Genomic DNA, 12,388 nt, shown 5'->3' with positions numbered 1-12,388 from the left:
AGCACACACTCAGGGCGCAATGGCACACACACACACACACACACACACACACACACACACACACACACACACACATTGAGATAGCCACGCATACACTCACGCACACACATTGAGACCTGCCCTAAAGGACCCTGCTGGAGCGTGATAATGGCTTTAACCAGCCTCAAGTAGTCTGAGTACCAATCCAACAGGTCCTGATTAAAGGTACAGAAATAGCCTAAGGTCTATGAGTTTAGGCTATGTGTCTACGTGTGTTTTGTGTATCTTGACATAATTGTGCTAGATACTGAGAGGGTTGTGAGCAGTTAGGGACTGTTCGTATTTATTTTAAGACCCACCGGAGGGATTTTCGGACCTCTGATCACTTTATGCATAACCCCCCCGGCGATATCATTTTATTTCAACCCTGCAATCAACATGGCAGAATTAACATGACCCCCCCGGACAATTTATCAACTCAATATGTCACGTCACAAATATTGAGTGACGAATGGTCAGTTATTAATATTTCACATCCATGACATTGTGTGACGAACATCTGCTTTCTGAAAAAAGGCTTTTTACATGAAATAAAACAATAAAACGTTGAGACCATTCCACAAAGCACACTGGGTAATAACAAATTCAACCCATGGACTCGTCACTGGACTCACTTCCTGAGTCATTGTTTATTTTAGCAGGTATAGCTGAAGCTGATATTTTTTTCTCTTTCTCAGACAAGCGTCAATTTGAGAGCTTTAACTACATGCTACCACCTTCCTTCTGTAGCCCCTTTTACCCCTGATCGATAGAGGGCAGGGCCCTAGGTTCTTTAACCTAACATGAATACTTTTTTGAATAGTTTAGATTCCCTAAATTAATTGATTAAAATGTAACCAGTACCCTTAACTACGAACAACACATTTAAACATACACAGTGACATAAACACTACACATAAGCAAACAAACAAAAATGTATGATTTCAAATGTTTACTTGCTTTAGAATAAAGTGAAACAGTTACAACATGGCTATATACACGTATTAACCTAAGCCGGCATTCTAAATGAAAGAAAACAAAGAAACAAAAGAAACCCCCGTTGCAGGCCTGATGACGCCGCGTACTCCTCTTCACTCCTATGAGCGAACGAGGACCGTACTCACGTACAGGTGAGTGGTGGGTGACGTCGGTAGTGTGTCGGTAGTGTTCCAGGGAGAACCCCGAGAGTCCATGAAAAGTCCGTGGCAACGGCACTCGTCCTTGGCGTGTTGCCTTGGTTCCTCCTGGCCGGAGGAAGGCGAACGAAGCCCGTCGGCGCCTCTGCCCGGTCCGCGGTCCCCAAGAAGCTGGTCCTAGCAGCGACGCTGGCTGCGTTAACCAACCGCCACTCGTTCCAACTGGTTAAGTTGGTAGTCGGACTCGAACTCCGCTGGGTGAACCAAACTGTAAAGCTGATATGTCATCCACTTTAGCTGAAAACTATTATTAACATGTGCTCTTTGGACACGTCTTTTCCTCCTCTCTCTTTTTCCCAACTCCCGCGCGTTTCCCTTACCTCTCACCCTCCCTTCCCCGTCTCCCATTCACCCCCCATTACGCCCCCTCCTGGCGGGATGGCCACATTACAGATAAACAAACAGATATATACAACATATAAATCACAAAACACAATAGCAAAATAGCAACCTAACAAAACATTACGAAAAACAATAAACTCTATGTATATACTCATGAGTACTCAAAACCCTGATTTTAACCTGGTTACACCCTCCCCCTTCTAAAAGGTCTGTATGTCCTCATACAACACTAAAAAGACTCAAACTAAGGGGTATGAAGAGTGACAAATGTTGCTTTATGTATGTCCAATCTTAATGACAATACCTCTGTGAACAATGGTCAAAGGCTGATCTCTGGATCTACCCGGCTCATCATATGTAAGCCTGACTGTTGGCTTTACAGCTCTCTTGGGCCTAGGCTCAGATCTTAGCCTCCCATTATCTTTGGACACATTGAAAGTCTCTTGCTCAGGGCCAGACTCTGAATCAGCATCACTGGTGTCACCAGGAGCTAACTCTCGATCAGACTCTTGGTCTCTCAAGCTATGATGCTCTGGCTCTGCGTCATCATCAGATGAGGATATAGCATCAGCACCACTTCCATCTGCCTGATGGTTCCCTTCTTGGGCAGCAACTGTGTGTCTATCATCATATAGAGCTCTGTGAAGAAACTCTCTTGGGTAAGTATTGCAAGGTGCATAAAACTCAGGGTCAGATGACGAATCAGACACTTCTTGTAACTCCCTTTGCGCTTTTTGCGTCTCAAGTGAGGTTATTTTGCTCTTCTGGCGAGTCACAGCTCTGGTTTTTGGTCCGACAGGTACGTCAATTACAGAGTCTGTGTTTGGGATTCTCACAAACTGCCCGATGGGAAGGAGATTGTCTCTGTGAATGGTCTTTGTGCCAGTTCCTCCATTCTCACGTTTTATTGTGAACACTGGAAGGTTAGGCATCTTCCCCACCACCACATAAGGATCAGGGCTCCATCGGCTTTCCAACTTGTGTTTTCCTCTCAGCCCCCAGTTCTTGAGCAGCACTCTGTCGCCGATCTCCAAGGACTGTATTCCAACTCTTTGGTCATAAGCCTTCTTGTTTCTCTGGTGCCTTTTATCTGCAGCCGCAGATGCTAGCTTGAAGGCTTCTTTCAGGTCCTCTTTTAGCTTAGCTACATAGCGAGAATGACAACCATCCTCAATGCCATCTGGAGAGGTTCCAAAACACACATCAGCAGGGAGTCTGGCCTCTCTGCCAAACATCAGCCGATATGGTGAGTATCCGGTGGCATCAGACTTTGTGCTATTGTAAGCATGGACCAGATGGCCAACATGCTGGCTCCAGCTGCGTTTTCTCTCCCGGCCCAGAGTCCCTAGCATGGACAATAGGGTTCGGTTGAACCTCTCTGGTTGAGGGTCTCCCTGAGGATGGTAGGGAGTCGTCCGCGATTTGCGAATCCCCATCAAGGTCAGGAGCTCTTTTATCAGTCGGCTTTCAAAGTCTCTTCCTTGATCCGAATGGATCCTCGCCGGTAGTCCATAATGTAGGAAATACTTTTCCACCAGGACCTTTGCTACAACTTGAGCTTTCTGGTTTCTTGTTGGGAAAGCCTGAGCATAGCGTGTGAAATGGTCTGTAACAACCAACACATTGCTGATGCCTTTTGAATCAGGTTCCATCGAGAGAAAGTCGATGCACACAAGGTCCATAGGACCTTTGCTCACGATCTGGTGCAAGGGGGAAGCTCGCTGAGGAAGAGATTTGTGAGTGACACACTCACCACAATTCTTTATGTACTGCTCAACCTCTAGAGACATCTTTGGCCAAAAGAATCTGCTCCTCAGTTGGTCAATAGTTCTCTCTACCCCCAGGTGTCCTAGGTCATCGTGCATTGACCTCAGCACCATCTCTCGATATTCCTTAGGCAGGACTAACTGACTGACAACTTCCCCAGAAGATCGTTTGCTCAAACGATGCAGCAGTCCATCCTTCATGGTCAACTTCCCCATCTCTCTCTTTAACTGGGAGAGTTCTGGGCTGGCATGTTCCTCTTCAGGCCATTTTCCATCTTTGATGGCCTGAATGGTGGGTCCTATAGCTGCATCCCCTTCCTGTGCCCTCTTAAGTTCCTGCCTTGACATCTGTTTCAAGGTATCCGAGGCCAAGAAGGTTGGATGAGCATAAATATCTGGAATGCACCGAGGAGATGCTCCCAACTGATCGACACACCTCAGGGGATGAGTAGGAGTCTCAGGGGTGCAGACACGCTGACATATGGCCCTCACACCAGTCTGTGATAAGGTCACCCATTCGTCTGAGCTCTCTTCGTCTGGTGCCATTCTTGATAATAGATCAGCGTCTATGTTGTGTCGGCCAGGACGATACTGTAAATCAAACTCGTACGTGGACAAGGCAGCTAGCCATCTGTGCCCTACTGCGTTGAGCTTTGCCGTGGAGAGCACGTACGTAAGAGGATTGTTATCGGTACGTACTGTTAATCTGGCCCCGTACAGATAATCATGAAGTTTGTCAACTACAGCCCACTTTAAAGCTAAAAACTCCAACTGGTGGACTGGGTAGTTCTTCTCTGACGGTTTCAGTTTTCTACTTGCAAATGCCACTGGTCGCAAACCCTCCGTGTACTCTTGGTAGAGTACTGCACCAAGTCCCTTCAAGCTTGCATCTACATGTAGGATGTAGGGCTTTTGGGGATTTGCAAATGCCAGGACAGGTGCATGCGTCAGGCAGTGGATGATCTGGTGAAATGCCTCTGTGCATGACTGATCCCATCTGTCCCCGAATGGCTCGGACTCTTTCAGGTAGATCTTACTCCTGTCTTGAGCAGTTTTCTTGCTCTTTTGGGTTGGAGCGTAACCTTTTGTGAGCTCTGAAAGGGGTCGAACAATGGCTGCATAATTGGCTATGAATCGTCGATAATAGCCGCAGAATCCTAAAAAGGATTGTAAGGTCTTCAAGTTGGTCGGTTGAGGCCAGGTTGTGACTGCTTCGATTTTGTCAGGATCAGGAGCAACCCCGTCAGCGGACACTATGTGTCCAAGGTACTTCACCCTTGGCAAGCAGACTTGACATTTGTCAACCGACAGTTTCAGTCCAACTTCTCCCAGACGATCTAGCACCTTAAGCAGTCTTTCCTCATGCTCCTCAAGAGTCCTTCCAAAAACGATCAAGTCGTCGAGGTACACTAACACCTGGAGCAAGTTCATATCGCCTACTGCCTTCTCCATTAACCTCTGAAAGGTCGCCGGAGCTCCGCTTATGCCCTGCGGCATTCGCTCAAACTGGTAGAAGCCTAATGGGCAGATGAATGCCGTTTTCTCCTTGTCCTCTTCAGTCATTGCTATCTGATAATAGCCACTTCTGAGGTCCAGGACGGAGAACCATTGGCTTCCTGTCAGGGCGTTCAGCGCATCGTCAATACAAGGTGTTGTGTATTGATCTGGGATGGTACGACTGTTCAAAAGCCTGTAGTCAATGCACATCCTAATAGTTCCATTTTTCTTCCTAACGACAACTATAGGGGAAGCATAAGGGCTTCGGGACTCAGAAATGATACCGGCCTGCAGAAGTTCTTGAAGGTGCTTGCGCACATCTTCAATGTCTGCAGGTGCCAGCCGACGTGAACGCTCACGAAACGGTCGCGGGTCGGATAGTCGGATATGGTGTTCTACCCCTTTGGCTAAACCGACATCCCACTCTTCCGTTGAGAAGACATGGGATCTTTGTGACAGCTTCTCACAAAGTCTGCTCTTCCATTCTCTTGAGATTGGTGAGTCTCCGAAGTTGATCATACTTGCATCAAACTCTGATGACGTTGTTTCTTTGGGAGGGATGGTAGCGACTGAATCAACCAGGTGCATGTGGCCAATAACTGTTCCCACTGGTATGGATGTCTCTCTCAAAGAGTCATTATTCATCCAAACTCTGAAACTATTAATGTCCATTGCCTGACTGCACACTACCATGGGCTGAAAGGTCACACCAGCGGGGAGTGGGGCTAGTGGTGAGGAATCTACAATCAGGATTTCTTGGTCAACAGCATGCGTGAGCTCGATTTTGCAAACAGCATGCACATCACCACCCGAGGGAATAGTCAAAGGACCAGGTCCTTGCCACCTCACACGACCAACATCATCTCCTCCCTCCTCCAGAACTTCTGGAGGAGCGTGTTCGCCTGTTTCATAAGCTTTAATGCCCAGGGTCTGAGTTACATCAATACCACTGTCCCTGCATTGCTTCACCAAGCGTCTGACATGACTGGCATTTGTTCCCACAATGACAGAGGTCTGATCTGCAGTCTTGGGGCTTGGACATATGAGGGCGAGAACGTCACAGTTTGCGTTGTGCCCAAAATTTCTGCAGGGTACTCCAGGTCCACCACTACGTAGCCACGGTAGGGATAACTGACGCTGGATTCACTTAAACCCCAAAGGGCCAAACCAGAGACAGGTTGAATCGGTATATCTGACAAGTACTTTTGGTACCAAGGCTCAAATATAATCGTCACCTGAGACCCACTGTCTAACAGGGCGGTGCAGGGTTGACCACTAACTTTCAACTTGACAAGACTAGGTGGCCCAACCAAACCATCAGGGATAGTTGTACTCTGCACAGAAACTGCACTCTTCTTCACCCCGCAGTCCACAACATCAGCTGTGACATCTCTTGTCTGCTGCTTGTCTTTTGATACTCTCAGGGCCTGAATCAGTCTCTTGATAACCTTGGCCTGGTTTTCAGAGTTTTGACACTTTCCTGCATAATGCCCACTCTCCCCACAACGGTAACAGAAATTCTCCTCTGCAACCCTTGGTGGTCCATGGGGAGAACGGGAGTCATATTTCGAAGCTTCTACTGTTGAGACTGCGGCCGCAGTCTCCTTGTTAGTTACCTTATGGGTGAACTTTGTTTGTAGCCGCTTCATTTGCTTTCTCAATGCCTTTAGCTCAGAGTCAGAACCAGGCTCACTGTGCAGAGATGCATTGAAGGGCGTTGTCTCCACATGTTCAAACATGGCTTGATCTGGCCTAGTCACCACAGCAGCTACCAGGGCCTTGAGATCTTTTAGTTCTGCCCTTAAGCCCTGGATTTCAGCCTGTTTAACGTCAATCTCTGGCTTAACATGAACACTTTGCACAGCGGGATTGAGCCTTTTCCTTGAGGCCTCATACTCCTCCTCTGTCCTTAACTCTTTCAACAACTGGAGAAAAGTTGGCGGCTTGTCTCTCCTTTCTCTTAGGCGGAGATTGACCAACATCAAGTCAGATGCTACAGCACCTCTCAACAGCTGCTCTAACCGTACTTTATCTACTCTGTCCAGCAGGACACCACCTTTCTTAATCACTTTATCTAGCGACCGCTCAAGACGCCTCAGGAAGTCAGAGAGCTTCTCGCCTGACTGCTGCTGCATTGAACGAAACGCAAAGTACAGATCATCTCCAGACTCTGCTGTCCCAAACACATGCTCAACTGCCTCCAGGCACTGTTCAGGGCTAACATCAGGATTGCTGGCTCTGGCTGCTTTAACTATTTCCAGCGCGGGACCTTTAAGGCTCTCCATTAGTCTACGTCTTTTCTCCTTAACAGAACAATCACACTCCTCGACCATAAGCCATGCTTGCTCTAGCCAGTGTTCAAACTGCTCTTCACCTGCTGGAATGGGCAGGGTTCCAGAAAAAATGCGTAGGCGGCGATAGCTTCCATGATCAACAGTGGGCTTTGTCTTGTCAAGCAACTCACCAAGTGCACGCAGAATGGACTCAGTTTGGCTACTGGGGGAAACTGGAGTAGGGGACCTGCTCTGGGGTTTCTCCCCTGTCCTTTCCTCAGCCTGCTGTGCTCCGGCTAGCAACTCACTGAAACTATCTACCGGTGCAGATAGGGCTTCACCCACTATGACTATAGGCCACGCCTCATTACCATCAGTAGGCATCACTTCAGCAGGAACATTTTCCCTCTTTAGCGTTTCACGACACTCACACAGGATCATATACCTGTTGCGCCTCATGTTGTAATTCCTACTTCGGACACGAACACGTCCCAGACATTTAACAGTGTGCAGGGTCTCTTCAATTTGTGTGACTTCCACATCTTCTCGAATGAGAACCATGAGTGCATGAGCCTCATCCAATACTTCTCCACGGCACCAGCCCTTTAGCTCTGACACAAGCTCAGTTTGACTTTCCATTCTCAAATTTTAGTAAAAAATATATATAATATATATAAAAAATATATATATTTACTGCAGCTTTAATTTCACTAGTATTTAACTGGTACTGATTATCTTGAAAACCCAAACTTATCCCAGCGGGGCCTCCATTTTATGTAGCCCCTTTTACCCCTGATCGATAGAGGGCAGGGCCCTAGGTTCTTTAACCTAACATGAATACTTTTTTGAATAGTTTAGATTCCCTAAATTAATTGATTAAAATGTAACCAGTACCCTTAACTACGAACAACACATTTAAACATACACAGTGACATAAACACTACACATAAGCAAACAAACAAAAATGTATGATTTCAAATGTTTACTTGCTTTAGAATAAAGTGAAACAGTTACAACATGGCTATATACACGTATTAACCTAAGCCGGCATTCTAAATGAAAGAAAACAAAGAAACAAAAGAAACCCCCGTTGCAGGCCTGATGACGCCGCGTACTCCTCTTCACTCCTATGAGCGAACGAGGACCGTACTCACGTACAGGTGAGTGGTGGGTGACGTCGGTAGTGTGTCGGTAGTGTTCCAGGGAGAACCCCGAGAGTCCATGAAAAGTCCGTGGCAACGGCACTCGTCCTTGGCGTGTTGCCTTGGTTCCTCCTGGCCGGAGGAAGGCGAACGAAGCCCGTCGGCGCCTCTGCCCGGTCCGCGGTCCCCAAGAAGCTGGTCCTAGCAGCGACGCTGGCTGCGTTAACCAACCGCCACTCGTTCCAACTGGTTAAGTTGGTAGTCGGACTCGAACTCCGCTGGGTGAACCAAACTGTAAAGCTGATATGTCATCCACTTTAGCTGAAAACTATTATTAACATGTGCTCTTTGGACACGTCTTTTCCTCCTCTCTCTTTTTCCCAACTCCCGCGCGTTTCCCTGACCTCTCACCCTCCCTTCCCCGTCTCCCATTCACCCCCCATTACGCCCCCTCCTGGCGGGATGGCCACATTACAGATAAACAAACAGATATATACAACATATAAATCACAAAACACAATAGCAAAATAGCAACCTAACAAAACATTACGAAAAACAATAAACTCTATGTATATACTCATGAGTACTCAAAACCCTGATTTTAACCTGGTTACACTTCCAAATGCATTGAAAAGGCTGTCGTTTGCACAATTTCACAAATAATCACCGCTCACTGAAAGAATATGTGAAGAATACGTATATTTACGGGTGGCGTCCAAACAGACCTCTCTCGCTTCACTCGAAAGCCACAGCTCAAGGCCAAGGAGGAGTAACTGCTGTCCAGCAAAAAACTAACATGAAGGATAAACGTGGTGTGCAGAGGGGTAGGTGCCTGAAGTGCAACGAATGCGACTATGACCTGCCACCACAGGGCAATGCCTGCAGCTACTGTAAATGCACACCAGTCAACCACCAGCAAGTCCCAGAGACAGAGTTAGGTCAGATATGGAAAGCAAAAAAACATTTGACATGCTTTATGTTCGTAGCGTTTCTGCTGGTAGTAGAAGTGTTCAACGAATGTTTACTTTGCTAGGCAACGTGGAACCAGTCAGCTTCAGATATGATCCATCTTCTGGAATCTCTGCGCATTCAGAAGAGCTTTGGGCCCGGTTTCCCATAACGTCCACTCTTAGCGCGCTACGAAGACTCCTACATTTAGAAGTATCGACACCGCACGTATTTTACATGCCCTGCAAATGTATAAATCAATCAATTCATTTAGAAGCGCAGTTGGTTTTTTTGACCTGCGTGTGCAGGTTTTTTTTTTTTTTTTTTTTTGACCTGCTCGCGCAGTTTGCGCAGTTTTCTTTTTTGACCTGCGCGCAGGTTGTTTGTTTTTTTTACCTGCGTGGGTAGTTGTTTTTTTTTACCTGCACGCGCAGGTTGTTTTTTTTTACCTGTGTGCGCAGGTTTTTTTTTTTTACCTGTGAGCAGGTTTTTTTTACTTTTTATTAATTAATTAATTATTTATTTTATTTATTTTATTTATTTTATTTATTTTATTTATTTTATTTTATATATTTAACTGTCTTCTAAATGAAGGAAATGATACAGAGAAACGAATAAACCATTACAAGCAATGAGTGAACTTAATAAGCGTTCAAAATACTTTTTTCAACCACCGCCTCTTTCCCTTGACATTTAGTTTTCACCTGACGAATGCGACCGATGGAAAGGCAACCTGGAATCCATGAAATGAGTCGGTCTACGTGCCGTATCGTAGCCTATATTTTTAATTTAACGTCTTTAATGGTAAGAGACCGCACGGGGATGGATAATGAGCGTTGTTTAAGATGAAATCACAATGCCACAATGACAACTTCAGATATGAGAGACCCCCTCAGTTTTTTGACTTTGTTGCCTTTTTGGGATCTCAGTAACCTCTGGCTCCCACGTTGGCTCCCACGTAATTCGAACACTGATATATACATTTGCAGGGCATGTAAAATAAGTGCGGTGTCGGAATGGAGGCATGTCTACAATCGTTGTTCTGGAACCAAAGATAATACCGTTAGCATCTACAAGCGTATTTAATAAGCCTAAATTGTTCTGTGCTGTGTCCTGATTGGCTGAAGAGAAATAGCCACATCGTTGCGTTCTAAAACTGGACCTGGCGATTTGACATGTTCAATCTTTGGTGACTCCTTGCAATGGCATCAGCCGCCTTGCGACGACCAGTTCACACTGCTGCAACTTTTCCCCTGCGACGTTCCAAAACAGTCTCGTTGCAAGTCGTTGCGTCTCGAATCTTTGGTCTGAACTGGGCTTTAGGCCTAAGATGGAGCGCCGGGGAATTACACTAGTGGTGTTTGGCGTGGCACATCATCCACTGTTGACGGTTTTAGTTGACTCCTCCGCTCCTGAATATCAGATCCAGCACCGGAGAAGTCTCGCTTGCTGCACTGGATGCACTGAGCAGGGATGGCGAGGATAAATCTGTCAATCTGAGCAATATTGGGAAATGAACGACCATGCTCTCCCCACTACGATCACACACCAAAAGTGTCATCTTTAGGTGTTGTAATCAATGTAAGCAGCAGCTTCGTCCCGATGCTGCGGAGCCTCATCACTGGAATCCTCTACGTCCGATAGTGTGTCCGCTGACACTCAAGCTCGCTTCTCAGCTGGGGGCACTGCTCGCATATTTTGTAGATGTATCACTAATAATGATTTATTTCAATTTTAAATACATTGTAATATTTTAAGCTTAATTTGCTCACCTGTCTTGCCAAATGCATTGCTCGTCTTTTTTTTTTTTTTTTTAACTTGATACAAGTCATGACACAGCTGCACTTTTATTTTCTCTATTTTTGAACTTGATGCAAGTTATGACACAACTGCACTTTTATTTTCTCTATTGTTGAACTTGCTATTATTTGATGTAATTGAATTAGAATTTAGATACAACATGATGTAACTTGATGTTACTTCAATAAATTTGGAAATGTTAAGCTTGGCGTATTTCATTAGCATTGTGTTGGGGAGATGGGGGCAGGTGGGGCTTGAAAATTCCCTGACCGAAAAAGTTTGAGAACCACTACACTGATTTAAAAAAAAAATAGAAAATATAGAAACAGTGGAGGAGATTGAGGGAATCACATCCTTAATTAGGCCTACATCTGTCGCAGCCGTTCAAATTAGGCTATTTTCTGATTTTCTGTTTACAAAGGTGTCTGACTTATTATTTATGAAAATAGACATTTTGAAATGAAAGCTAAATTTTGAATAGTTTATTTAGCCTATTATATAATAGGCTACTGTTTATTCTGAGACTGCTTTGCTTTTTGCTACCTGTCTGTGTGCGAGCTTTGCGCATTGTCAATGGAAAGATGCGGTGGTTGAAAAAAACCGCTTAGTTCACGCGTTGCTTATAACGGTTTATTCGTTTCCCAGTAACATTTCTTTAATTTAGGTTTTGTTCATTTTTGAATATATATGTAGGCTACTGTACTGTATATAATATTGGTGAAACACGACAATGCCAATGTGGCAGTTCCATGCGCAACAGGGATTTAGGTTACTGTAGTGGCGGCGACTAGCGTCAGGAGCAACATCACTACGGTAGAGCTAAGAAGGTTCTACGAGTGCTTCAGACCAACCTTACCAACAAACAACCTAGGCTACGAAAGAGATTCGTAGCAAAGAACGTTTCGGGAAACACACGTGATGTTAAGGTAGAACTTAAAGTAGAGGTTACGAATGACGTGGCCTTAAGAAGGCTTTACGCCCCCCCCCCCCCCCCTTCAGACAAAAAATTGTTGGGTGACCCACCCCTCAACAAAGAATATTAAGACATAACCCCCCCCCCTATTTTCCTCCGGTGGTCCATTCCATAAATTCCAAACAGTCCCTTATCACATTGCCATTATTGTCTTAAAGATGGATTATAGAGGTTTAGTTAGTAAAATTACAACACAAGTAAAAATTCATGGTTTTAATATAATTTAGGGATAATAATCGAGAGACCAATACCTGAAAAATATAATAAAAAAGTAAGAACATTCAGTATTAAATTAACAAAGATCCAATTGTTAAAGTCTTGTTATCTACAATGAAGATACTGTGGGTTGGGAAAATAAAGAAAACAGAAGATGAAAAAGCCATGTGAGAGTCTGTGTGTGTGAGCCTCGCCTTCTTATGTATGTTAGGGCCAC

The sequence above is a fragment of the Micromesistius poutassou genome, assembly GCF_964030765.1.
Source record: "Micromesistius poutassou genome assembly, chromosome: 3".
NCBI lineage: Eukaryota > Metazoa > Chordata > Actinopteri > Gadiformes > Gadidae > Micromesistius > Micromesistius poutassou.
The sequence above is the reverse complement of the archived record's forward strand: the minus strand, read 5'-3'. Positions refer to the sequence as shown.